Source organism: Heterocephalus glaber, unplaced genomic scaffold (genome assembly GCF_053883595.1).
Source record: "Heterocephalus glaber isolate CG9 unplaced genomic scaffold, H.glaber_assembly_v1.0 deba00001572, whole genome shotgun sequence".
NCBI lineage: Eukaryota > Metazoa > Chordata > Mammalia > Rodentia > Bathyergidae > Heterocephalus > Heterocephalus glaber.
This window is the reverse complement of record NW_028258357.1, coordinates 24394186-24422179: the sequence shown is the minus strand read 5'-3', so window position 1 is coordinate 24422179 and position 27994 is coordinate 24394186. Positions and strand designations below refer to the sequence as shown.

Here is a 27994-nt window from a genome sequence, read left to right as displayed (position 1 = left end):
TAGATTAACCCTAGATGGCCACAATTAATTCCTAAACAGACTTAATTTAATTTCCCTTCTCCAATAAACCCAATTTACCTCTGTGGAGGTGTGACATGTTTGATTAGACACAGCGATGAAGAACGCAACCAGCCTTGCTGAGAGGACCCTGTGTGAAGAGCAATAAGGCATCAAAGCCTGGAGAGTCCACAGCCCCCAGCTTGGGGTAATGAAGCCCAACCCGAGGCTCCCGGTCCCTCGCTGGGCGGGGCCTGGAGGAACTGACTTAGCAAGGGGCAAAGAGACTAAGTGCAGGAAGTCTTCACCACTGTTCCTGAGTGCTCGAGCCCAGTCCAGGTGGCACAGTGCTGCCAGGACACCAGGGCCAAAAAGAGCGCCAGACACTGGGCTTTGTGTCGCTGTTCATGCAGACGACCGCTGTCTCAGTTAAGCAAGGGTTGACTGGGTACCTGGGTGTTGTGGCTCCTGTCTAGATGTACCCCCCAGGAGGGGTGCTTTTCAGAGCTGGCTGGATCTGGAGTGTGTGGTGCTGGGATCAAGGGTGTGGGATTGTTAAATCAGTCCACTGATTAGTTTGGCATCATTCTGGGCATGGATAATGGACGCCTACCTGGGTGTGAGTGCTGCCTGCCCTATGCCCAGGTAAAGTGGATAGAGTACAAAGGACAAAAAGAGGGCTGCTGCTGTGGCTTGTCACTTGCACTTCCTCAGTACTTTGCTGCTTGGCTGCCCTCTGCCAAGCCACCCTGCCTCGGAGTCAGCCAGATATGGACTGAAGCCTCTACAAATGGTGAGCTACAATAAACCTTTCCTCCTCTAACTCTGGGTGTTGGGTATTTTGTCTCAGCAATGGAACAAGTAACTAAGACACCATGTAAGACTTGGGGAGCTGAGTTTCTGACCACACTGCTTTGACCTGCTCTGGACGTTGAGAATAGAAATTAATGAAACACACAAATTCTTTGACTATTTCTCAGAAACTGTGCAGGTGAGGGTCACAGACTGATGTTCCCATACAGTTGCCATTAGTTAACTTCTCCCACACAAGGGCATTTTACCAAGTTACGGCTCTCACCTTAGCCTTCTTCCCATGATGTGGCAGAGGCAGCTGATTCTGGGGTTCCCATCCTTTGCTCCTGCCCTGGACCGCTCTGAGCTCCAGTCCCTTCTCCAAATGAAGGCACAGTCAACACTGAACCAGGTAACTCACTATCCTGCTTCGTGTGTTCTGACAGAACACTGTGGCTCCCCCAGGCTTTGCCACAGGGACAGCTGCCCGCCTCCCTGTGCTGCTTGGGACAATGCTTTAGAGGACACCTAGACTAGGGAGGGGCACCGCCTCTGGGCCCGAGGGTGATGGCAGAACTGGGTTATAAGTAAGCGCCACCGTGGGAGCCACCGTGATTCCAGGCAGTTTCCGAGCGGGAGGGGTTGTGAAGCTGCAGCCACAGGCTAACAGTCTCCAGGAACTTGCCTCTTCCGCAGGACGGCTGTGTGACAGTGGAAGAACTCTGGTGCCAAGGTGGAGGGGCACTGGAGGGGAAGTCGGACCGCCCCATCTGAGTGGATGCAGAGCTCTCCCCAGCAGTGCCGGGTGCACGCTGGACGGTTCCTGGTCCCATGGACAGGTGCGATGGCTCCAGCAGCAGCCAGCAAGGAGCGAGGCGAGGGTCTCAACACAATGAGCCTGGAAGTCAGCTCGGTACCTGTGTTCTTCACTGTAAATTACACCTCCCCCCATAGACTCTGCCCTCAAGGAAGCTGCAATCTGAGTGGACAGCGGATCTCGCTTGACTCTGCTGGGGTTGGTCTGTACTGCGACAGCCACCAGCCAGGCGATGAGACACAGTGGGGCACTCACCCTCATTGCCTGTCTCGGAGACACCCAAGCTTCCTAAGTATACCCACTCCAGATCATACTGCGCCCTCTCCCGAGAGCCTGTGCTCTGCTCCTCTGAGTGTGTGCTTCAAGTTTCTGCCTATGTCTGCCTGATGCATCTGAAGTATCCACATGGGAGTCAGCGAACCTGCAGCCCCGGCCTCTGAGCAGGCTGGGCTCAGCGACTTCTGGGGGCCAGTCCAGGGACACGGCCTCCACATGTGCAGACCGCTGCTCAGATTCCCTCTGCGTGTGAGGACCTGGTCACACTGTCGCACCAACCACAGACAGCCTCAGTGTAGCAGAATGGCATCTTTAAGGACCTCACCTTCAAATACATTTCCTGGCTTCCGTCCTCATTTTCCTGCCCATGACTTCCACCCTAACTGACTGCACCTGGGCCCACGGCTTCAGACTGGATCTCCATCCTGCAGGCTCCCGGGATGCACCTGAAGTCCAGACTTGCGTGCAGAAGTGCCCCTTCACACACACACAGCCGCATCTGCTGTGCGCCTCACAGTTACCCACACAGCCACCTCCGCTGCGCCTCTCAGCGACACACCCACACAGCCACGGCTGCCATGGCTCACAGTTAAGCCTTCAGAAGGCCACTGTTGATCTCCTACCCAAGGCCCCTCGCTCAGGCTTCCCCTGGCCACGAGATTTCTCAAGACAGGGTCTCTGTGCCCCCTGGCTCAGCTCCGCCTCCTGGTCCAGCATTAGCAAGTCCTGGGCTCCTGCTGCAGTGCAGCCTGAGCCTCTTCTCCCCACTGAGCCTGCAGCTCCCTGTGCTGTGCCTGACTCGCTACACAGGGAGACATCTTTGAAAGACAAATCCCCAGCCCTCTGGGGCACCCATGTGTTCTGAGTAAGACCCAGATTCTGGAGCCACATGGTCCTTTGGGGTGGAGTCCTTACCGTGACATCTCCCCCTCGCCTCCTTCCCCTGCCCAGCTCAATCTTCTTTGCCAGACACAATGATCCTGCTACTCCTTGGAAACACCAAGCCAGTGGCCACCCCAGGGCCTTTGCACTTGCTTTACCCTCTGCCTGGGATATTCAGCCCACAGACAGCATGTGGCTTGCTCCCCACTTTGTTCAGTCATCTATACAGGCCAATTTTCTTAAAGAAAGCTTTCCTGATTTGTTCCTCTTCTCCCATCTTCCCCAGTCAAATCCTATACTTTACCTATTTTAATTTTTTATAACGTTTAAATGACACATATTTGTCTATTTGTCTTCCCTACTGGTATGCAGGCTTCGTGGGGAGGGAAATCTTATCGGTCTGTTCACCCATAGCTCTAGTTCCTATAACGGTACCCAGGATGCTAAAGGTTCAAGAAAGCCTTCTGTTAAAGGAAAAAATGGGCAATGGTGGGAGACAGACGTGGGGCAGGGTGCCACACACCTCCCTACCTGAAGCCCCTGCTGGTCAGGTGTCCACCTTCTTCTGAGAGTCCCAGGGGCCATGAGCACCGCACACGGTGACACACGAGTCCAGCTTTGTCCTAGCTCAGCCGAAATGCTAGGCGTTAGGGGGTGACTGCAGTTCAGAAAGACCATGAGGCTGATGTCTGGACTCACGGGTATTAAACTTAGAAGTGACCCGGGAGTTTGTAGGGGAGAAGACAGACACCAGCGCCCACCCCAGCCTGCGTCATGGGCTTATTTCAGCAGGAGAGCATCTGATGGAATATTTTCATTTTTCTTACACAAGAGGAATTCTAGGATGGGTATTTTTTAAAGGTGCAGAATCCATCATGCTGAATTCATACACAAGAGCTAGACTACTCAGAATACACGAATGAGCGGTTCTCTCCCTATAGATACAGCAGCGCAGCCTGACACACTTTCAGGCGCCCCTCCCTGCTGGGCCTGAGAACTGACCCTCAGAGCAGCCGGTCAGCAGTGGTCTCCTCTGCAGTGATAAGAGGCTGACATTGGGTTTTGCGTTTTCTTTACCCTCTGCCAATCAACTGCCTCAAGGGTTTAGAGATAGTTTCACTGATTCCTAAAATCTCTCTATTCACCCTTCTATCGATACTGAGCTCAAGGTGAACGGAGGACCATTTGTCTTACTGACAGAATCCCTCCTTTTGCTGGCTGGCCTAATGCAGATCAATCTTATTAATAATGCAGCTAGTATCTCACACCCTCCCCTCCCTCATCCTGGCTGCATCTCACCCCTGGCCTTGCTCTTAGAGTCATTGGCTCTCCCTGGGAATGCCCTGGAAAGCTGGAGGGTGTGGACCTCCCTCTCCTGGCCCTGGACTAAGGGCGCTCAGCCTGCAGCTGATACTTCTGAAACCATGTGCTCACTTAAGAAGATGCGAGTGGAAGGAGGCCTTCTGTGTTGACATCTTTTCTCTGGGTAGAATTCTAAGTCCAATCTCACTGTTTATCTCTCTACTGTGAGCAATTATTACTTTTCTATAGTTCAAATCCTTTCCCTGCTGTAGGTCAGCCCCACTTGGAAACTGGCACAGGGTTCAGGGAGGAGCTGGTCCACAGGCACAAGAGGGTGTGTGGAGAATCCTCGAGGAGGAGCTGGAGGCCCCACAGGGCGTGTGCTGGGCCAGATCTCCAGACTGGAGAGTCAAGGGCAGAGCGGTGGTGAGCTTTTCCTTGCTGGTACAAAACGCCTACGCTAGTCCACTTCCTCAGAGGAGAGGTAAGTCTTGGCTCAGTTTCCACACAATCATGACACAGTTGGACACCAGAGGGCTGGGAGTCAAGCAGGGTTCAGGCCCCACCTGCTGCTCATTACAAGCAGGATTTTCTTCTGGGACAGTTAAGAAATTAAAAGCCAGCTTTGCTGTGGACCGTGGCTCTTCACTTGGGCCTACAGGTAGGTAGCCAGATGGGGAACAAAGCTTGGCCTTCACTTACTGTATACCATGGCCTGCATTCCTTCTCGGCCCTGCAGGTAGTACTTTAATCATGTAGGCAGAGTCTGTCTGAAAATTGTCAAAACCAGGTGGATGACCCCTGAATTTATGTACTCTCACCCCTTCAAGCCTGAGGCCACCAGGATGGACAATTCCCAGGGACATCAGCCATGCCCGAGGCCTCCACCCCTGTCCCGAACCTGTGAGCACCTGGGGTCCAGGCAGGGCGGAGCCCGCATGACTGAGACCCCCACAGACGAGAGAGATGTCCGTTCCTGGGGAGGAGACCAGCCCTCAGCCATGAGGACTCCTGAGCTGTGGCATCAGGACTGAGATGACCATCAGCCGGCCCCGCCACCAGCGACCCAGGAGAGCGGGCCTCTGCCTCTGTGGGGGGCGACTGCACCCCTGCCTCAGAGCCACCCCTCCTGCCACCTGAGCTGGAGTCCCTTCCTGTCTTCCTCTAGGTCCCCATGGCAGCTATTCTTTCCTAAACGTGTGCCTAGTTTTCATTTCCATTTGTCCTAAAGCAAGGACCCATGCTCACCAGCGATGGTGTCAGAGGTGCAGTCCGTGTGCTGCCTTTAATTCTCCTCCCAGGAACCCAAGCAGGTGTTGGTAGGATGGCCTAGACCTGACGTTGGCTGAGGGGTGGCACTACAAAAGGTGGCTGCCGTTTTCTCATGGCCACTGTGCTCCCTCTCACAGTCATCCGCTCCCACCCATAGAGTCTACTTCTTCTGCTTTTAGCTGGCCCACACTTGCTCTGCAGAGCAGGTTTCTTTTCTTTTCCTACCTTTAATAAATGTAAAACTTCACTACCTTTTGTGCTTGTCTTGACAAAGTCTTTATCCAGGACAAAAAGAACCTAGTAACCACCAACAGACAGAGACCCCAGCACCCCAGAACCCAGTAATGTTACTGACAGTCATCATAGTCACTTTCTTGTCAGTGAGACACAGCACCCAACACCCAGTTTAGAAGAGGGCTTGATCTAGCTCAGTATGTGGAGGTTTCAGTCCACAGCTGGCTCTGAGCAGGGTGGATTGGTGGAGGAGCCTGACAGAGAAGGCTGCTTATGGCATGCAGGAGGAAGTGGCAGGGACCAAGGAGGGAGCCAGACCTGCCAGGCCACACCCCTGGGGGCAGCTCCTCCCCAGGTTCCACTCCCCAACCTCACACTCAGCTATGAACTCACCAGGGGACTCACCCACTGCTGGGTATAGCACCCCGTGGTCCGGCCACCTCCAAAAAGCCCACCTGTGAGTGCATGAGGCTTCAGGGGACAACCAGACACAAACCACACATTACCACAGTCATCCTTACTTCATTTCCTGATAATTATTTGGGAGATGGGAGAAATGGCCTTCTCATTTGTAAACTGGAGCCAGCCAGTGTGACAGAGAAACAGCAAGAACAGAAACCAAGATATTAGTGATGATAAGAGTCATAGTCCCCAATTGTTGAAATTCTTCTATGTGTTTATCATTTGCCATTCATGCAGTCCATACACCTTAATTTACTTGATTTTTCTCCCGTTTTTGGTTAACTTTGGTAATTCTTACTTTATAACATAAAGATGAACACTTAATAATTATCTTCATGCATTTTTTGTTTCCCTTTGAATTATTTTCTTAGGATAAATTTTCAACAGTGGCAAAAGAAGATAAATCCTCATATGGGTCTTGATGCTTAATTACAATATTGATTTCAAAACTCATTTGGAAATGTTAATTTCAGCCCACTTCACCAGCAGGGCCAAGTTTTAAAATGTTTACAAATTCTACCAGTGAAAACTCCTCAATAATGCCTTATTTTGCATATCTTTGATTACTAGTGAGATTAAAGGTTTTTTTATTGTTTTGTTGATGACTCTAGCTTGATTACCGAATAGAGTCCTTGTGAAACACTGAGTTTAAGTGAACACAAGCTCACACTGTTTATAATCTAATATTTCAAAATGAACTAAAAGGAATTAGCAGCAATAATAGAAGATGGAGAGAATAACATAAATCAGAGTAAGATGTACTAAAAATGGAGTGAAACTCAAGGATAAGTCAGAAACAAAAGAAAAACAGCCTTTTGGAAATGCAGACTAAAATAAAGGCCTTATAGAGAGTGAAACAAGTACACAGAGGATAAAAGGAAGACTGTTAACATAAAAAGAAATAAATGGGAAGAAGCAAAAGAGAAAGTGACAAAGAACATGAGAAAAGATAATCCAGCACAGGTATTGTTGGAATGGTTGAAGAAGAAGATGAAAGAAGAGGAAAAATCCATTGACTCAAGGCTATCCTAAAATAAATATACATATTTTTAAAAAATGAAATTATATCACAAATTGCCAGACTAAGTTATATAGAGACACGCTAATAAAATTTCTCGACTGAAAAGGAAAAAAAGGCTTGGGGCACCCAAGTAAAAAGACTAAGTCACCTGTAAAGGAAAGAGTGGCCGAAGATGATGGCTAACACGGCCAGTGACTCACAGGAGGAAGACAGAATCCAGCACTTCCTATGCAGCCAGCTGGCCTGAGGGACAAGGCTCATGAGCGGCCGTCGCCATACAGGACTCGAGGATGCTGTTCCCCGGCACTTCCTGAGTACTGCGAGCCTGGGCTTCGGTTGGGCAAAGTCACTGTAGAGAAACTCACACTGAGCTGGCGGTGGACATTCGTGCACACACTCACCCAAAGCCACAGCCATCTGCGGGAGACGGTGTCCATGCCATGATACATGTTCTGAGGCTGCTGATACAGCCCAACTGCCACAGGTGGGTGGGAATGGGAGCATTCAGTTAAGGTAGCTGATTTACAATTATTACCTGGGAGTAAAACATGTATTAGCTGGAGGAGATAGAACAGCAGGAAAAGAGGCTTCTTGCCAGTTCCAGGGTTGCTCATGGTACACAAACAGAATCCACATCTGAGGGCCATCAGTGCTCAGCTGAGGAAGGCAGTGAGGACAATTTCCACGCCATTGTGGAGTGAATCCCAAGATGTACGGTTAAGAGAAAATAAGAAAGTTAATAAACATACACATAGTATGTTGCTTTTTATTAAGAAAAAGGACTTGAGTATGTATGAGTATCTACTTCAGTTCAAAAATGAAAGATAAACCACAATTTTCTGAACAGAGTGAAAAGAACAGAGATAGAAGCTATTTTTATTTGAATATATATTGTTTTGTAGCCTTGATTTATAATCATAAACTATGTCATTAGAAAATAAAATATGTGACTAACATTTTTAAAACTAAATGCAACAACAACAATAACAGAAACTCCTAAGAATGAATTCAAATGGTGGTAGAGTCACTGTAGAGAGGAACTGATCCACACAGCTTTAAAATACAGTTAATATTAATTATACATCCACAGTGGGTTCACACCAAGGAATTCTTAAAGTACAAATAAAATTTAGTTCTTTTCAGTAATCACAGTATTGGAGATAATAATAGTAATGTTGCTCTGTGTGTTTGTAATGATAAAGCAAACTTCTGTGTTACTGCTTTGGTCAATTTTCATGAGATCAAGGATTTCAGAGAAGAAGAAAGGAAATAGGATGTAATATAAAAGAGATTAAGGAAAATCCTTATAACACTGGCTTAGATTGAAACTATCAAGATAAATTCATGATCTATTTTATCTCTTAAAAAAACATTTCTTAGCACCGAAACAAGACTTAGAACAATGAAAAAAATCTAAGAGTAGTAAACATTCCAAGAGCACACATTATAGTCTTGAAATAGCATTTCCCAGTAAATCAGTACTCCTTAGAAAAATGACTAATCCTGGTCTGCAGCAGAAAATGGACAATGTGAACTGAACATGTCCATGCTAGATTCCTGGAAAAATAAAAAGACGACCAAAGTAATGTCAAAAATCCAGCAGTCCAGTACAAGAGATTTTCATTAACCAAAAATGGGACGTTTTGAACATCAGTGGAAAATAACTCAAATGGATTAAAATGTTTCACCTTTATTTATACCACGCTTAACATTTTGAAATTAGTTGGCCACTATTCAAAGGTATTAGAGAACTCCATGACTGTTTATAAATACTTGCCTTCCCTCACTTTAGCTCACCAAATAATAGAGGTGAGAAGTTGATTTTTCTAGAATTGATAATTTAGATTTAGTCAATAACATAGTAAATTTAAAAAGGGGCAACTGATATAGGAAGTTGCCATTTTGTAAGCCCTAATTAACAGACACAATGTCTATGCACCAACTTCACAGACAGACAGCCTGTTTAGGTGTGCCTCCTTTGGGAGAGAAGTGCTAAAAAACTGAACCTAAATTTGACTATGCCTTGAACCCAATGGCCAATGTGTGGGAAATACAGAGGACAGAAAACAGTTTTAAATATAATATGTGGATACAGCCACTCAAATCCAAACTATAGGAGACTGAGGAACAAGACATAATTGCAAGGGGGAAAGAGAGAGATGAAGGTGGAATGTATACATCAGGTTTAAAGAGTCTTAAAATATGTCCACCAGTCACAAAGTACAGACCTTATCCAAGAAAACTAGAGAAAAGTGGCATTAATGGAAAATAAAAATTGGAACACTATTTTAGTATTTGATGATATTGAAGAACTAGTGTTAACTTTGTAAGGTATGACAATGATAGCATTATTTTTTAGTGTCCTTATCTTGTAAATATATATACTGCAATAATTCTGAGGGCAATTATATAATGTCTCAGATTTGCTCCAAAATAATATAGACAAAATATACCTGCGCACACACACAAATTAGTATGAGAATACAGGTAAAACTGAGGAAATCAAAGGTCAATATTCTGTTTGTGATAGAAACTAGGATTAGGAAAACTAGGCAAGGGATGTGTAAATCTCTGTATCATATTTTAGAATTCCATGTGGATCTACCATGATATCCACAGCAATTCCAGTGTGTGATCCATGGTGGGTGTTTGTGGAGGTGGAGACAGACTGGTGATGCCAGGAAAGAGCTGGCAATGGCTGGAGCTGCTTGGTGGAGTCAAGGGAGTTCACAACATTATTTTATGCATATTGTATATGTTCATAATTTTCTCTAATACAGTTTTAATGAATTTATTTTTATGTCTCTCCATTTGTGACCTTTTCAAGGACAGGATTTGCATCCTGTGCAGCCCTACCACCTCAGTTATTCACGTCGGCATTGGCTGAACATGTGTCTGATACACTACGGATACAGAGACAGGGGTGTGGGTTGTGAGGAATGCAGGAAGAAATGGAAATGTACAGACAAGTGGTGAAGGGTTTTCTCCTCAGGTCTGATGCAAAACCCCAGTCCGATACCCATTTTCATCCATCAAGGACTGGATAATGGGAGCGTGGCAGACTGTCTACTTGTCCGCATCTGATTTCCCACCTTGAGGGAGGGTTGTAATTCCAAACCCCAGTGAAATCAGGTTCTTCATATGACTTGCTTCAGTTAATTAAATATAATGAAAATTTGTGTCCCTTCCAGGAAAACCTGTGAGGAAAATTCACCATGTTCCCTCTCTGTGTGGGACAGAAAGTGTCACTGTTCCAGACAGTGACGGCTCTGCTCCAGCGCAGGGGTCTCGGGATGGTGTGGGGCGAGAGACAGCCGACCGACGAGAGGTGTACAGTATGTTTGTGAAATGCGACTTTGTTGTCAAGAACCAGTGTGGCTTTGCAATCGCATGCTGTTACACCACGTGACAGAACATGGCTCTGCTCTAACTTAGCTGGAACGAGGACAGTAAAGGTGGCCTTGGAGCTGCCCAGACAAGAGACCTTGTGGAGGTTGAATCCTCAGGACTGGGAAGATGAGGAGATGGCTGTCACCAAAGGGCACTAGAAGTGCACTTTGCACGTACCTTCCAGCTGCACCACAAGGAACTAGAGTCGCAAAACAGACTGTGGGTAGTGAAAGAGTGGGATGTGAGCCAAGGCCATCCCAAGGTCGAGAATCTCACCTGGCCTCCAGCCCGGGCCATGCCTGCCAAGTCCCTAACAGATGGGTGAGTTCCTACTTCCCAGCCATGGCCAGGAAACGGCTGCAGGAACCTCACAGTGCCTAACAAGGCCAGGTCAGCAGGTTTTCCCCACAGTAAGCAGGCAGCCTTGCCCCTGGGGTAGACAGACTGCAGAGCAGCCATCAATAACCACTCCTACCAAGGCTTTCAAGAGCAACTGTTGGAAGGTCAGGCTCCTGCAGGCTGGAGCTTTCTGAGCTTCAACCTCAAGTAGGTCTCTTTCCAGAAGCCTCTTCTCTCATTAAAAGGAAAACAAGCCAAAGAGATCTAACTAATGCATTTTTACTTTTTAGCTTCCTGAGGTAGTCATCTTTTACTGCTAGTGGAAATAATAAAATGACAATTTAAATTTAAAAATATATCATACTTTATTATATGCCAAACATTAGCTGGAGGGCTTCGTAAAGATCACCCTAATAATCATTCATGTACCTCTCACATGAAATTATAAAAAAAAGTATGATAGAAAGTAGAAAGCTTTACTTGCCAAGTGTTTTAGTTACCTTCTCATTGCTGAGACACAATACCCAACACCCAAATTCAAAGGAGATGTTTATTTTGACTCACAGTTTGTGGAGGTTTCCGTCCATAAACTGCTGGCTCCGAGGCAGGATGGCGTGGCAGAGGGGTGTCACAGAGGAGAAACAGTCTGTGGCAGGGCAGCAGGAAGCAGAGAGAGATCAAAGGGCAAGGGAAGGATAGACCCTTCCCGGCCATGCCACTTCTGACCTCTTCATCAGTGGACCGATCCACCAACGAGAATCACGATCCTAGGATCCAGTCACCTCTCAAAAGCCCCACCTGTGAGCACATGAGGCTTTGGGCGACACGAAGATATGGACCACACACTGAGAAAGGGAAGTGCTGGTGGCTCCAGGTTGCTGCCTTTGCTGAGTGAGGTGAGGATTACAGGATGTGAGCTTCATGGAATCAGAGCTGTATTATATTATTCTGTGATGAGGATGAAGTCAGTAATAAAAATAGGAAGGAGACCAAGGAGTTAGATGGCAATATCTGGAAACTGGAGCCCTGGGTAAGGTAAAGGAGAGAGGAGCAGACATGAGTACACACACATAACACATACACATATAATACACATACACATCGCTGATGCAGTGTCTAAAAATACCAAACAAATCAGTGTTGGTTGCAGGATGTAGCATGTAAAGCTCTTCTGATTTCCCCCTGCAACATCTCTACCAAGACAGCCTTCACCAATGCTCTAAAAGGATTTGATGGATGGATGGTTCTAAGAAGGTACTAAGTCCTGTTTTGAGGCTAGGATAAGACAAAAGCAAGGACAGTCATGAGGACTTAAAGCAATAATTAATAACAGTTACACGTTTATGCAGCCGAAAAAATCCAGTTCTGAAGAAGTCACTAACAAAGGTACATCCATGCAGTGGGATGATACCTGGCGATGAGACAGAATGAGTGCAGCTTCCACAGCACACGAACACGTCTTCAATGAGCTTGTGAGGTGAAAGAAGTCCAGACCTGGAAGCTCACAGCGCCTGATTCCATTCACATGATGTAGAAGAAAGGACAAAGGCACTGGATCAGAAAGCAATCAACAGTTCCCAGGGGTTGGAGCAGGACAGGGGTTGATGACAAGGAGCCCCTGGGGGAATTGTAGGTAGGGGAACTGTTCGGTGTGGCTCCAGGTGGCAGATATGTGACTCCAAATGTCTTCCAAAATTCTGGCACATAAACTTTACCACATGAAAAAATTTCAAAGGGAACTAGACTCTCCAGAGACCCCAGGATAAAACATAGACTGTGAAAAAGAAATCGAGCTACATCACAAATGTGCGGCACAGCCTCGCTAATGGGAGAGAGGGAAACAGAATTGACCTAATCGTCTTTGAAAATGGCATTTTGATTATATACTAAGATTTCAAATGGAAGTGAATACATTGAAGAGAATAAGAACAAGAGTTCTTACTGTCAGAGAAAGCAGTTTAAAGTAGGCAAAGAGGGAGAACAGAAGAAGGCCCCAGGTATGGCCAGACTCACTGACTCATTTACATGGAAACAGTTACAGAAAGGAAAAGGAAAACACTCCTGACAGTGCAGGACTCTGCAGATGTCCCTTAACCGGTGGTCAGATGAGCACTGGCAGGCAGATGGAAGTGGTAAGAAGACATGGTGGCCTGCAGGCTTCTTTCCCAGATCCCATCATCACAGGAGCTTAATAATGAGAAAAGCATCAGAAAACCTAACATTGAGGGACATCCTATAAAATACCTACCCAGTTCTCACTTCTCTTCAAAACCATCAACTACTCACAAAAAGCAAGAGGAGAATGAGCCAGGGCCACAGACCAGAGGACATGCGCGCTAAATGCAGTGTGGACCCTGGATTGGATTCTGGAAAACAGAGCATCGGCAGACATCGGGTATGATCCCATGAGGTCTGTGGTTTAAACGATGGAAATGTGTCCATGGTGATCCTGCTCCTGACCAATGTGCCACAGTTATGTGAAATGCTGACATGGGAAGCTGTGAGACTTGCATGGGAACTCTCTAAACTGTCTTTGTTCTGTAAGCCAAAAATTATTCCCAAATGTTGCCATATCCCAGGAGTAGATTACATCACCTACTCATATAGTATTGTCTGGAACACAGACACATATCCCTAACCTACCTGTATAACAGAGGTGGGAACTGTAACCTGCCTGCACTCACAGGAAGAGGAACATAAACAAGACGCGGCTAACACTTAGCATTGCCTCTACCACTGCAAAGGTATAAGCCAGAGACAACGGGCAAGAGAAAGTTCACCACCATGGCTTCAAACAGTGTTTTTCCTGTAATGAAATGCTTTTCACTCTATCCTTTAGGCACCTACAGAGTAACCAGGAATATTTTGGAAATAGAATCAGAACTTAGGGGCAGTTGTGCTGCTGCGGAAAGACTTTGTGCAGAACTAGCAGGAATGAGTGCTTGGAGAACCTATATTAGCTTTCCCGTTTCTGAGACATCCACAACCTAAAGGAGGAGAGGTTTAATTTGATTCATGGTTTCAGGGGATTCAGTCCATGGTCAGCTGGTTCCAAGGCAGGAACATCAGGCGGGAGGGCCTGGTAGAGCAAAGATGTTTAGTTGATGGTGGCTGGGAAGCAGAGCAGGGGAGCAGTATCAGAGAGGAGGCGCGAGGGACCAGATACAGACCCAAGGTCCAACCAGACACACCCAGACATGTGCTCCCCAACCCCGTGGTGGCTCCTAAGACCCACTCAGGCTTAACCACCACAGTGCCCACACTCTAATGTGCTCTAAATGTGCTGTCCTCACAGTCACTGCCAGTGTTGGCGATGTGGAGCCCTAGGACTGAAGAAGCTTGGGGGTTTTGCCACACGGACCTCCCAAAGGAAACAAAAATGCAAACTTGCACAGCTGTTGTTATGGCTTGAACTGGGCCCCTTATTGGCCCCCATAATTTATATGTTAAAGTCCTAAGGCCCCACACCTCAATGCGCGACTGCATTGGAGGTATTAAAGAGATGATTAAATTAAATCACATATTTAGGGTAGACCCTTATCCAGCATGACTGGTGTCTCCAGAGGAAGATGACACATGGACACAGCCATACAGCAGGGATACAGTGTGAGATTTGAGGGGAAGATGCCTTTCTGCAAGCCGAGTAGCAAGGCTGCAAGGTACCAGCCCTGCCATGCCTGGATCGTGGTATTAGAAAATAAATCGTCATTGTTGAAGCCATCCAGTCTATGGTTTGGGTCCAGGAAACTAATCAATCTCTCTGAAGTTATTCCCCAGCCACCAGGCCCAAAAGCAGGGAGTGGAGAGTGTATTTCCATTCTTAGTGGGCCTTTGCCAGGTGGGGAATCCATGCTGAGGGAAGCAGGGACAGGTGCCCCACACTGCTCTGAACTCGTCCACCACCCCAAGCGTGAGAGACCCAGACCACCCTGCTCAGGAGTTGGGTCAGCAACCGAGGGAGGTGCCAAGACCACCCAGCATGGGGATGCACTTAGCAGAAGCATGGGGTTCCTCCAGGGAGGGCTGAGCCCAAGTCAAGGTTTGGAATCTGGTGCACTGCGTCCACATCCCTCGGTCATCATTAGAGCTCTGAATTCTGCTCATCTGTAAATGGGAACAATCTCTCCGTGCCCTCCCAGGACTCCCTAGGCCCTGAGGAATCCCATGCATGAAGATCTCAGCTCAGACTCGGGCTTATCAGCAGGGCTGTCAGAATTCAAGGTTCAGTTTGCAAATGTCTCTGCCACTTCCCCACCAGGCTCCTCTGAAACACACCTGAAGGTGTGGAGTCCTAATCGCCAGCCAGCTGGGCTGCCAACGGGCAGAGTAGGAGCCTCACCTCATGACCGAAATTCACAGGCAACATGACATAGCCCCAGACTGTGGGGTTCCCCGGGATTGGGACTGAGCTAGGGACTCAAAGCAGCCAAGCGAGTGCAGCATTGTTAACATGGCCTGTGCTAGCTTTGAGGCATGGCTGGCTCCTCACATATCTGTTTCAGAGACGTCCCTCACCTAAAAGGGCCAAAAGACCTTCAGGGAGGGAGGACGCTATCCCTGATCCCAGACATTTTTCTGGGAAAAGAAAGAAAGTGCTCATAACAGCTTAGCTCGCATGCAATCCTGTACTCAACAGTGCCGCCAGCTCCGGGCATTCTCTTATTAGCTGGTCATTGCGCGCATAATCACTGGCTGGATGGGCCACAGGGAGGGATTTACTTGATGCCTGCTTTTGATCGTAATTGTAAGGCAGGTGGAAGAACTTTACAGACCGACCCGGGATGAGGCTGACAACCTCTCCAGTGGAGTCAAAAGCAAACCAGCCAGCCCATGGAAGCCCAGCTCAAAATGCAGGCAAGCTGGGAGGCCCTAGAGAAAACCGAGCAAGCCCTGCAGGGGCTGACAGAGGCACCGGCCTCTGGGTCAGCCACCACACAGGAAGAAGTGAAGGGCTGCTTCTGTGGCTCCCATGGCTGGCATGGGCCCCTCTGTGCTCTTCTTCACAGGTGCCCGCGATGTCCCAAATCTCAGCAGCCAGGGAAAGCCCATGTTCTGAGCTTCTGCCTGAGAATGACCATGCTGCCCTGCGACGCTGCTCTAAGGGTCACTGAGCTCCCGCTCAGTACACAGGAATCGCTCCGTGTGTGTGGACAATAATCACAGGTGATGGTTGTTAAGTGTTTAGGACATGCCGAGCGTTTGATGTGGGTTATCTCACTTAACGCACACAATCTGATCCATCAGTACTATTGTTCTTCCTTTAAAGGAAAAAAATAAGGTTAAAGAAGTTAAATAACTTTCTTTGGTCTCAGAGCCAGCAAGTATAGACTAGAGCCAGGCTTTCATCGCAGGTAATTGATTCCCAAGTCCCACCTCTTAATTACTGCAGTATCAGGACCAGCAGCAGAAGCAGGAGCGTCTGGATTCACTGATAAGAATAGTTCCATCCAGCTCAAAGCCTCATGGGGGAGTCAGACACATAAACACTAAGCGGCCAGATGATGAGCCAGGTCCCAGGATGGATCACGGGTGCAATGCTTACCAGCCTAGTGGAGCCAAGAGGGCCTGGCAGAGAGGCAGGGTAGGGGAACAAACAAGGAAACGGTGTAGCCAGCAGAGTTAAAATCATGAAAGGGCGTGTTTTGTTCAGGCCAAGCTGCAAAGCATAGGCGCCCTTATTGGGTGGAGCAGGAGGAGGGGTGGTGAGTCTTTCACAGACAGTGTCTTGGTCACTGTCCCATCCCTGGGACAGAGCTCTGGGATCCTGCCATGGTCACCTGGCTCCAAGGCAGAAATGGCGGGGTGGAAGGGCATGGCAGAGCAAGGGTGCTCACCCCATGGTGGCCAGGAAGCAGAGAGAGAGAGGACAGTCCTTCAACTCCCACCCCAGGGACCGCCCCTGTACCAGTTCCACTTCCAAGCACAGGAGACACTGGGGACAGTTGAGACCGGAGCCAGAGCAGAGGGGCTCCCTGGGCCAGCAATGGGGATCTGTGTCCTGCAGACACGGTCCAGGGCATAACTGTGGTGCCTGCAGAGCAGACTCAGCTCCCTGGTTCCCCACTGGCCACGGGGAGCAACCGAAGCAGTGGTCTGGCTACATGGGTCTGGTGCAGTGTGGACAGAGAGGTTTGTCTACATCAAGCCAGCAGCATAATCCATCAATTTCAGGCACATCAAAGAGACCAATTTAAAACAAAAGACTTTTCATCGGATTTCTGCATTTCCCATGTACACAAATAATCGCAAGGAGCCGAGCCATGCCTGGGCATCTCAATCTTCCTCCTCCCCGATCCTAACACAAGCTGACATTCTTCAGGGCAACTTTTCAAATAAACAGCCCGGAATGGACAGCAGGCAAATGCTGTGTGCAAACACCGATAATTCTCCTCCGTCCCTGCATATCGACATGTGCTCACTGCAGTCTCTTCTACTGTAACCCATTCTCCGCCGGGAGAGATGAAGAGGCTCAGCAGCAACTTCCAAGGCGCGGGAGTGGGGTGGCTTTGGGGATAGTGGCCCCTGTCCACCCCACGACCTCGGCGCGGCTGACCACCTCCCCTGGTGACCCCCTCGCCAGCCCAGCAGGCTGTGGTGTCCATGATCACGAGTCTTTCTCTGTGCTGTGCTCACTCTTCTGCTTCCTCAGGGCAGAGGCCTCCCCGCCTCCCCAAAGCTTAGCCCCTGGCTCATTGGGGCAGCACATGTCGCACAGAGCAGGGGGTATGCACCGGCCACGGAGCAGCCATGAGGGGCTCGCAGCAGTCTGCCCACCCCCACTTCTAAGCTCAAATAAGTGGAGCTCGTGAGAAATTGCTATGCAAGGTACGATGCCTGGGATGCCTTGTGCTGGTCCAAGTGCCGAGTGGCAGGGCAGGCAAGGCCCAGGGCCTCTTTGGCCACTAACACAGCCCAGGTCCAATCCCTGCCAGACAGTGCAGCAGTGGAGAGAAGGACTGCACCGTCCAAGTCCAGCTATGCCTGTGACTTGCTAGGTGATTTTGACCCAGGCGCTTAACCTCTCTGTCCCCTTGTGCCATCGTTTGGGAAATGGAGAGTACAAAGTTAAAATATAAGGCTTTTGGAACAGTGCTTGGCATATAACACAGTATTACAATCAGCTCCTGTTCTCAGCATTACTGCTTTCCCTATTAGTGTGGATAACTAGAACCTGGCGCCTGGCAGTCCCCTGCCATCTTCAGAGTGCAGCATATCTTAGAGATTTGTACTCCAGCCTCCTGCCATTGTGCCCTTAAGGAGTGGGTGACCAACTGCAGAGGGAACACACATTTCCCAAACACCCACTGGTGCTACACAAGTGCTAGGCGCTCACTACACACACAGCATGGTACGTGGGTGACAGCGAAGTATGAAGACACTCGCCTCCAGGCACAGAGCTGGTCTGGAACCCCACCAAGACTGCCGAAGACTCAGCCCCAAGGAGCACGTGGTCAGCTGCCATGCCCCTCTGTGTCTGGGGGTCCCAGGCGTCTCCTGCTGCTGTGACCCCTTCAAGGTCGTCGACTGTGCAAAGTGAGTGCAAGAACGAGTGTGAGACATGTGGGAGCAGGGCAAGGCAGGACACCCACGGCCAGGACGCCGTTCCCAGGACCCTCAGCTCAGAACTGCCCTCCAGGGCTTGCTCTGCAGCTCCCAGCCCATGGCTCCAGGGTGTGCTGACTGCCTCACACTACTGGGCAGCTCGGACTCAGTATCAGGCCGTGTTCCACAAGCAAGCACCTTACACCACAGTCTCGAGCCCCACCCTGGGGAGTCAGCACCGCAGTGATGAGGACCTGAGAAACCAGAGTCACTGAGGAGCTTGCTGGAAACGGAAATTCTCATGACCCCCAGACCTGCTGGTCAGGCACCTGGGGCGGGCAGAAGCCCTCCTGGTGACTCTGAAGCACACTCACATCTGAGAGCAGTGGCCTAAAGAAGAGAGGTGTCAGGCACAGTTACCAATGCTTCATCTGGAATCCTAGCAGTGGAGAACTCAAGTAACTTTAGATCCCTAAAGGAATCGGGAAGTCACCTCCAATCCCCCACACCCTTCAGTCCCCATGTCCAACACAGCCCCTCCCACCCCTATACCTGCTGCCCAGGGTTGTTTTCACACAATAGATGGCGAGGCCACCAGACCAGAAACATGTACTGTTTAGCCCTTTGTGGGAAACTGTGCCAACCCTTAAATAGAGAGTCCAGAAATTCACCCACCCACGTGTGATGAGCTGCTTTTTGACAAAGCTGCAAAGGCAATCCCACTGAAAGTCTTCTCAACACCAGTGATGGAACAATTAGACAACCAGCTATTAGGCAACTGTCCGAGAGAAAATGAACACTCACCTCCACCTCACACCTTGGGAAAAATTCACTCAAAACAGATGATCGCATAAATGGAAAACATAATCACATAAGAGTTAGAAGAAAATAGCGGAGGGAAACATTGTGTTCTTTCAATAGGCGAAATATTCTTAGACAATGATAACAAAAGCTTGACCCATGAAAGAATAAATTAAGAAATTATATTTCATTAAAATCAAAAACTTCTGTTCTGAGAAAAGCAGTGTTAAGGAATAAAAAGATGAGCTGGGAATTAGAAGATACTATTCACAAATCACACATCTAACAAAAACATATTTTAGAATATGTTAGAAACTCTTAAAATCTCTTCAGTGTTTTAAATGAACAAAAGATTTGAACAGATACTTCACCAAAGAGACTGTTTGGATGACAAGTAAGTACATGGAAAATGTTCGATATCATTAGTCACTAAGAAAATGCAAATGTCAATCATGAGGTGTCCCCACACACCTATTTGAAGGGCCAATATGTATTTAATATGTAAATCTGTCACAACTAAGTGTTGGCAAAAATGTAGAACAGTGGCTGGTTTGTGCTTCGCTGGTAGGAATCTAAAATGACGCGGCCCCTCTGGAAAACATTTTGGCACTGTATGAACATTCTGGCAAATTACAAGCATGACTTACTGCATGTCCAGACGCCACGTCTGTTTACCATGGAAGAATGAAAACATACTCCTCCTGTACGTGAATTCCCAGATGTGAATGCTTACAGAAGCTCAGTTCCAAATTCTTCCAAATTGAAGACAGTAGAGTCCTCCTTCATCGGGGAACTGAGTGCATAAATCACACACACAGTGTAGCCCAAAACAGACAGCGGTCACCAGTAAGAAGCAACTGATGAGGGTCACCCCCTAGGTGGGCCGTGCCAGCAGGATACAGAGAGAAAGAAGCCAAGCTGCAAAGGTCATCAACTGGCTGATTCCACCCACACTGTGTTCTGAAAAGGCCAAATCACAGCCATAGTGCCAAGGACTGGGGCTGGGGAGCGAGTGTGGGGCAACGGAGATGATGAGCCCTCTTTGCCCCTGCTGTGAGGGCAGCCAGCGCTGAAAGGCATGGAGTAGGACAGCAGAACAGAGTGAGTTTCGCTGTGTGTAAACTGAAAACAAAGAAAACAAGTAGAAGGTAGACTCTTGGGTCTTTGTCTGTATTTGGCTCCTGGCTGCAAGTCTACTGGCTGTGTGACCTTGAAGGAGTCACTTAAACCTCTCTGTGCCTCAGCTTCCTAACTTGTAAAATATGGACCATTCACCCTCACAGAGCTCTGTAAGGACTGACAGAGCAGTGGCGTAAACACTCGGCCAGCTTGACGTGGAGCATAAGTGTAATGACATACATTTATTCATTATTAAGCTTCCTCAGTTGTCAGCATTGAATGGATTTTATGTTGTTACTCAAAAGCTGATTGTTTACGGGGTTATCCAGTAATTTTCAATTCATTCGCAATGTCCTCTCACAGCAGCTTTTTCAACTGTCTAAGACTCAAGATTCTGCGAATTTTGTGATTCACTCTTGTATGACCACGGGATCATCTGTACATATTAGACTGTCTCTCTCTCAGGTTTCAAAGACTTTTCAGATCTGATAGCTTAAAGTCATTTATGGGACAATGTCCATAACCAAAATGGAGTGGTACTCTCTGTTCTAACCCTCCGTAGTCTGCATTCTTTCCATCGGTCTTGAAAGTCATGGCTTTGATGGAGCAAATTGTAATTCTTGACACATAACAACAAATAGCTCACAGGCTATTCTTCAACCATGGGATTTACTCAATTATTCTTTTCTTTCTTGTCCTGTGGTTCTTGAAATAATCCCTCTTTTATGTTACTTGCATCCCCTGTCCCCAGCCTTCCCCAGCCCCTCTGAAGTAAGTGACGGTGGCCTTTGATATGCCATTTCAGTCTTCAAAGGAAGAGTCTCTCCGTTCCCTTTTGCAAATCATCATTAGCTTTCTTTAGCACATTTCTCACTGGAGATAATTGTTGTGACATGTCCTCAATTCCTTTCTACTGGAAGTGGAGCATAACTCTAGGCTTTTCAGAATGTGAACAAAAGGATTTCAGCTCAGTCACACATAACACAGTCATAGCCAGCTGTTGGTTCAATGGCTTAACAAATGTAGATTGGACACCATTTGTGTCTCACATGAAAGGGACAAACATGAGTAAGACTCACCTCCCTGGAGGCGCAAGGATTCCCGTACGCTGCTGGTGAGAGTGTACATTGGGATAACACTTGAGAAAACAGCTGGCCACCATTAGCAAAGCTGAAGACACATCTATGATCAAGCAGCCAGACTCATAAGTGTATTTCCTATAGAAACCCAGGCCCATGTGCTCCATGGCAAATGTATAAAAACGCCACAGAAGCATTGCTCAGAATAGGCCCAAACTGGAAACAACCCAAATGCCCGTGGACATTTGAGTGAATGAACATATTGCTATATATTTAGGCAATGGAATAGAAATAAAAATCAGCTAATGGAAGCTATACACAATATTGGTAATCTCAATGTTGACTGAAAGGGGTCTGCTATGGTTTAGATCAAGGATGTCTCCCAAGACCTCATGCACTCAGAAGCAGCGAGGGCTTTTGGAGGTGACTGGATTATGGAGCACCATAGCTGGCTTGCTGTTGGCAGGTGGGGCCTGGTTAGAGGTGGTCCCTGGGTGTGGCCTGGAAGGGTGCACCTCCCTCCTTGGCTTCTCCCTTCTCTCTCTGCTTCCTGGTCGCCATGATGTGAGCAGCTCTCCTCCACCCAGTCCCTTCCATTATGCTGTGTCTGCATATCAGCTTGCCAGCTAGGGACTGAACCTCTAAAACCTGTGAGCCAAAATAAACCAGTTCATCTTTAAGTTGCCAGTGTCCAAGTATTTTGTCCCACCAATGAGGAAAGTGACCAAGACAGATTTTGGTAACAGGGTGGGGTTGTTGCTCTGACTGTACCTGACTGTGCTGTTTAAAAGTCTCTGGAACTGGATCATTAAAGAAGCTTGGAAAGGCTTGGAGATGTGGGCCAGAGAAGTCCGAAAATGCTATACGCTGAGCTTGAAGGGACATTCTGGTTAGAGCTCAGATGCTAGATATAGACAGAAATGCAAATGTAGGCTAGGTTTGCGAGGTTTAAACTGGGAACAAGGCCTCCATTAGCAGTTGGGACATGAAATCATGTGTTATGCTCTGGCAGAAAATTGGTCTACATTTTGTTCATGTCCTGAGACTTTGCAGGAGGCTGAGATTAAATGGATTAATTAATCTGGTGGAGGAAATTTCAAGGCAGCCTAGCAATCAGGCTGTAGCATACCCATGCTGTAGCTTACCCATGTTGGGGGATTTTAGCCAGCTTTATATTGAGAATCAAGAGCAAACAGCACAGCTGAGTGATTTTAAGTTTTGAGTTTCACCAGAAAGAAGTACCTGTAAAATTGGGCCCTGTAAAATTTTGACCCAGGACAAGTTGGTTGCTGAAAAGATTAGGATCAAAAAGAAGCCAAGTACTTTACATCAGGACCATAGGAAGGATAGTTTGAGTGCATCCCAGGAATCAGCAAGAACTCACACTTCTCAGGCTCAAGGATCCAAAAGTGAAAGGCTGTGTTTTGAGAAGACAGCCCCTGGATCCCCTGCTTATGAGTTGGTTCCCTGAGATTCACTTCACAGTGCTTAGACATCCAAACACTCGGAGGCCTCTGCCGCTATTATCCAGTGGAGCTGGGGTAGTGCTCAGGCTAGTGGTAGAGCTTGCCACATCCACATGGCTTTGGTTTCACAGGCAGGCAGAATGCAAGAGCTATGGAAACCTGAATCAGGGAGGTTTCCATCCAGATTTCAGAATAAGGCCTGGGAAGCCAGGCAATGTTCCTCTGAGAGTACAGTTCATGAAGCTGGGAGTAAAGCCAAAGGTCCAGTGGAGACCCCAGGAAGTTGGAGAAGTCAAGAATGTGGAACATCTGAAGAAAGACCCAGGCAGTGAGCAAAGACACCCCAGAGGGAGGCCATGAGAGCTGCAACCAGCAGTACTTCAGGAGTCTGAGCACCTATGCCATTTGGAGTTCATCTTGGCCTCTAGTGCTGGACATGAAGCTACAGGATTTAATGTTCACCCTGCTGAGTTTAGGTCATGCTTCTGACCCACTGATTCCAATCCCATTCCTCCCTTTAGAAATGGGGATGCTTCTGTACCACTGTATGTAAGCAGTGTTTAGTTTCTTTTTTTATTTTTACAAGGACTCACAGCTAAGAGTTTGCTTTGAGTCTCAGAGGAGACTTCTGTTTTGTTTTGTTTGGTTTGGTACTGGGGATTGAACTTGGGTCCTTGTGCTTGCGAGGCAGGCAGCGGAACCACTGAGCTAAATCCCTGGCCCCGGAAGACTTTTGACTTGGACTTTTCAGCAATGTGGAACTAACTGCTAAGACTTTGGCGACTCTTAGAGATGGACTAAATGCATTTTGCATAGAGATGCATATTAATCTTTTGGAGGTCAGGGGCAGAATGCTATGGTTTAGGTCAAAATCTCATGCACTCAGAAGCAGGGCTTTTGCAAAGTGGTTGGGTTATGGGCACCACACCTGGCTTACTGTGAGAATGCAGAGCCTGGCTGGGTATGGGTCATGGGGGCAAGACCAGGAAGAGCACATCTCCCTCCTGGGCTCTTCTCTTGTCTCTCTGCTTCTTAGCTGCCTTGATGTGTGCTTTCCTCCACCAGGCCATTCCATTATGGGATGTCTGCCTTAACAACTATGGACTGAAACCTCTAAAAACTGTTACCCAAAATAACCCTCTCCTCCTTCAAGTTGTGGTGTCAGGTATTTTGTTCTAGTCATAAGGTAAGTGACTAAGACAGGGCCAGACATAGAAGAATATGTTAAGCATGATTCAATTTACATAAAGTTCAAAGAGACGTAACTATGCCATGTTGTACTGTGGTATAGATGGTAAATAAAAAAAAGTCAGGAAGGAGCTGCCACACACTAGGGGAGAAAAGTCACTTCCAGCAGGGAAGGGAGACATTGTCACTGAGGCCCTGGGATGTCATCAGTGTTTTCTTTCTTAACCTGGGTGGTTGCTTCACAGATGTCAACTGAGACACATTCGATTATACATTTATAATGCGTGCATGTTTCTTACTTATATTTCATAATGAAAAGTTTTAAAAAGACAAAACTTAAAGGAAAAAATATGAAGACAGCACATGACCCCTTCACCTGCCCACTGAATGCAGGGCACATGGAGCAGCTAGTTAGGGATTCTGGGAAGGAAATCCTACAGGTAGGCTGAAGACAGGAGTCCCAACCACTAAGCTGAGGAGAGCCAAGCATAGCTTTTCCTCCAGGATCCTTAGTCTGAAAGTAATGCTGGTGGAAACTGGGAGAGAAGCAGCCACAGAACAGAGAGGGCTCCCGCACACACCTGCTGCTGCTAGCTCCATGCACCAAAAAGAGGACTCTCAGGGAGTGTGGAAATTCCTATTTCACCTTTGCCCTCTCATACCTGGTCCCAAGGCACCTTCTAATCAGGCCTCAGATCAGTACATCTGTGATTCTATGAAGATGGAACAAATGCGGATTGCTACACACACACATTCACACACACACACTTTTGGAATCATTTCAGATTTACAGGAGAATTGCACAGATAACACGGGGTGCCGCTACCCCATAGCCAGTCCCTCACTGGTTGCAGCGCATGTGAGTGTCACTGTCTCTGTCCTCCTGCAGCTGGGCCTGGATGCAGGCACAGCTCAGTGCTGCAGAGCAAGGTCACTAAGCCCCAACTTCCTGGCCACAGGCAGGGAAAGGGTGGCCTGGGCAAACATAAAGCACCGGGTCCTGGGGTGACAGAGGGGCTCAGGAAAGTGAATGCATAGAGTAGTTATGAAGTCCTGGGCTCACACTCTAGTGCGCCTGCCTGCAGCTGACCCTAATCAGCAGAGCCGACTCCTTCAGGTCTGGACTCAGAGCATAGCCAGTGCCCATGGGTGATGCAGGCATCCAGCGATCCGACCTGCACTGCAAAGCCCAAAGCTGAGCAGATACTGGGACTGGAGTCTACACTAGCAGATACTGGAACTGGCCACCCGCCCCGCCCCAATTGATTGCAAAAGCAAAATTACCAGCATTCCATAGAGGCTAAGTAAGGCCCGTTACGTAAGATGTTCAAGATGCTCAGAGCTGAATCTAAAACTCTGCAACAGACTGAGAAGAAGTAAATGCTCAGTTTCCAGGGAATCAGCAGGTGTCAATGTCCGTGAGGTACAGATGCTGAGCTCCCTGACAAAGCCTGCGAAGCAGTCATTGCAAAAACGTTCCAGCCTGCAGTCCCGAACAACCTGGAAGCCAGTGGAAAAACAAAACGCCTCCTAGAAGAGATCTAAAAGAATCAAATAGAAACTGAAAATGCACTGCAAAGAACACTGAAATGTTTAAAAGCCCACCCGACTGCGGATGACAGAAGAAACACTCTGTGAACTTGAAGGTGCATTAACAGAAATTGTCCAACTAAAGAAGAAAGGGAAAATGGGCCATAAGAGAAGACAGCAATGAACCAGAACAGCTGGTACTCATGTCACCAAGTCTAAAGGGAGCGAAGAAAGTGGACAAGGAAAAAGAACGGGAAGACACAAAGGCTGAAAACCCTGCAAGCTTGACAAAAGCTATAACTCTACAAATTGAAGATCCTAGGGAGGATCCACTCAGAGGCCCACGTGCATACCTACAAGGGGCAAAATACATAGTGAGTGCTTCAACTTTAAAAATTTATCACTTAAGAGACACTTTGCTAGTAGTAATGCCTTTCAAAATCCCCCTCACTTTGAACTCACTCATCCCTTCACTCTTGCTGCTTGGAAGCCCTATTTCCTGAGTGTCTTTACAAGTAGAAGACAAATTTAACTGGACAGAGAATGGAAATCATACATAATATGTTCACTGACTATAATGGACTTAACGCAAAGTCTGGAAAATCCCAATACACTTGTATATAACTAACATACTTCTAAATAATCAATAGATGAAAGAGAAAATCTTGGGAGAAATTATAAAATATCTTGAACTGAAAAAAATATAGCATACCACATTTGTGAGCAGCAGTCAAAACAGTGCATAGAGGGAAAATTATAGTATTGTTTATGTTAGAAAACAAGAGAAGTCTCAAATTAATCATCTAAATTTTCACTTTCTTAATTAGCAAAAGAAACCCAAAGCAAGCAGAAAGAAGAAAATAGGTTATATGTATATACAATTAATGCCCAAAACCCCACTATTCTACAGAACTCATTAAATAAATAAATAAAACACAAAAAAAGAGGCAGGAGGAAGATTTCTTAGCTGATGAATATATTTCTTAACTAGATGACAGTACTGGATTCATCCATTTTAATGATAAATTATAAATATGTACAATAAGTTGTATGTCAATCATGTCTCAAAAATTATATGAAATACATTTATACCATTATAAGTCTTTGATACAATTAAATAAATCAGCCCAAACAGTCCCACTTTAAAAGAAGGGAAGAGCTGAAGTTTCAGAGAAAAAGAAAACAATGAAACCAAAAATCATTTTTTAAACATAAAAAATTATAAATGTCTAGTGAGATTTAAAAAGAGAAGGCACAGATTTCAGTAACAAAAGTAAAAGAGAGAATATCACTGCCGACCCTGCGGGCATTAGAAGGATAAAACATAAATGCCATGAACAACCCCATTCACGTGAATTGGCTGGTTGAAAGACACAGACTGACTCCCTGAAAAAGTACAGGCTACTAAAACTCACCCCAGCGAAATGATTGGAATAGACTCACAGCTATTACAGGTACTGAATTCAGAGTTTGAACCTTCAGGAGAGGAAAAAGAAAGGGAGGAAGGGGAAGGAAGGGAGGGAGGGGAAGAGAAGAAAAGAAGACAGAAACAAAACCCCCACAGCCACAGTCTCAGTCCCACATCCTCCGAAGCATGAGGAGGAAACAGCACCAGGCCCACACTGTCTCTTACAGAAAAGTGGGCATGGACAGCCCTGCCCTCTCACCTCATGGCCTGCACTCCGTGCTTACCGGGCTCCAACTCACCTCCTGACTCAGTTTCTTCCCCTGGAGGTGGGGCTGGTGACATCCCACTTCGAAGATGGCTATGGCAGGGAAACAAGCTCACAAGAATACAGCACTTGGCACGCTTACCTGGCATATAATAGTTTTTGATAAATATTAGCTGCAAATATCACAGTGCCCTTCCTGCCAACATCCCTGGCAAGAATCAACCCTAACATACGTGGAAGCAAGGTGAAGTCAGCAGCTGACCCCTCACCTCCACTTCTCTCACTGCTGTGCGTAACTCTTGCCCTTGCAGTGAACTCTTCCAAATGTCACTAACAGTGGCGTGGGCTTTTACAGGAACAGTACTCCAGCTCCCCAAGGTAGTGGTTTTAGCCCTTGATTCTGCCTCCAGCAAGCTGGGGAGCCCGGGCAGTGCCACACCCTTCCCTGAGCCTGGGGTCGCCCCCTGTGCGCACCCCTTTCCCAGCACACAGTGACCTAGGGCTGCGTCGGGGAGGGTGGCGGCTCCTCTGCCCTCCAGACCTCCCAGGAGCCACAGTGCTTGAGGCCTGAGTCTGCCTGGGAGACTGAAGGTCACAGTCCAGAGGGGCTGGCTAGTGGGACAACTGTAGCTCTCTGGAATTCAAATCCCCCTTACAAAAGCTTCACGGAGTCACGAGACCACAGCCTCTGCTTCCACACTGCTCCCCTGGACTGGACACATGAAGCCCACCTGCTGCTGGACACTGTCCCCGGGTGGAGGAAGAGTCCACAGCACTGGGGACAAGGGCCCCAGATGCCAAGCCGAGCCTCC

The 27994-nt window shown here is 47.5% G+C and overlaps 1 long non-coding RNA gene across 5 annotated transcripts in view; it reads right to left on the bottom strand.

Moving 5' to 3' along the window:
- Nucleotides 1-27994, bottom strand: part of LOC110349152 (uncharacterized) — a 222741-nt gene that overhangs the window by 160327 nt on the left and 34420 nt on the right. For all 5 annotated transcript variants that reach the window (XR_002394915.2, XR_015443605.1, XR_015443607.1 and 2 more), the window contains one exon: nt 79-27994. This exon is cut by the window's right edge. This is a non-coding gene — a long non-coding RNA (uncharacterized LOC110349152). The remainder of the gene's footprint in view (nt 1-78) is intronic.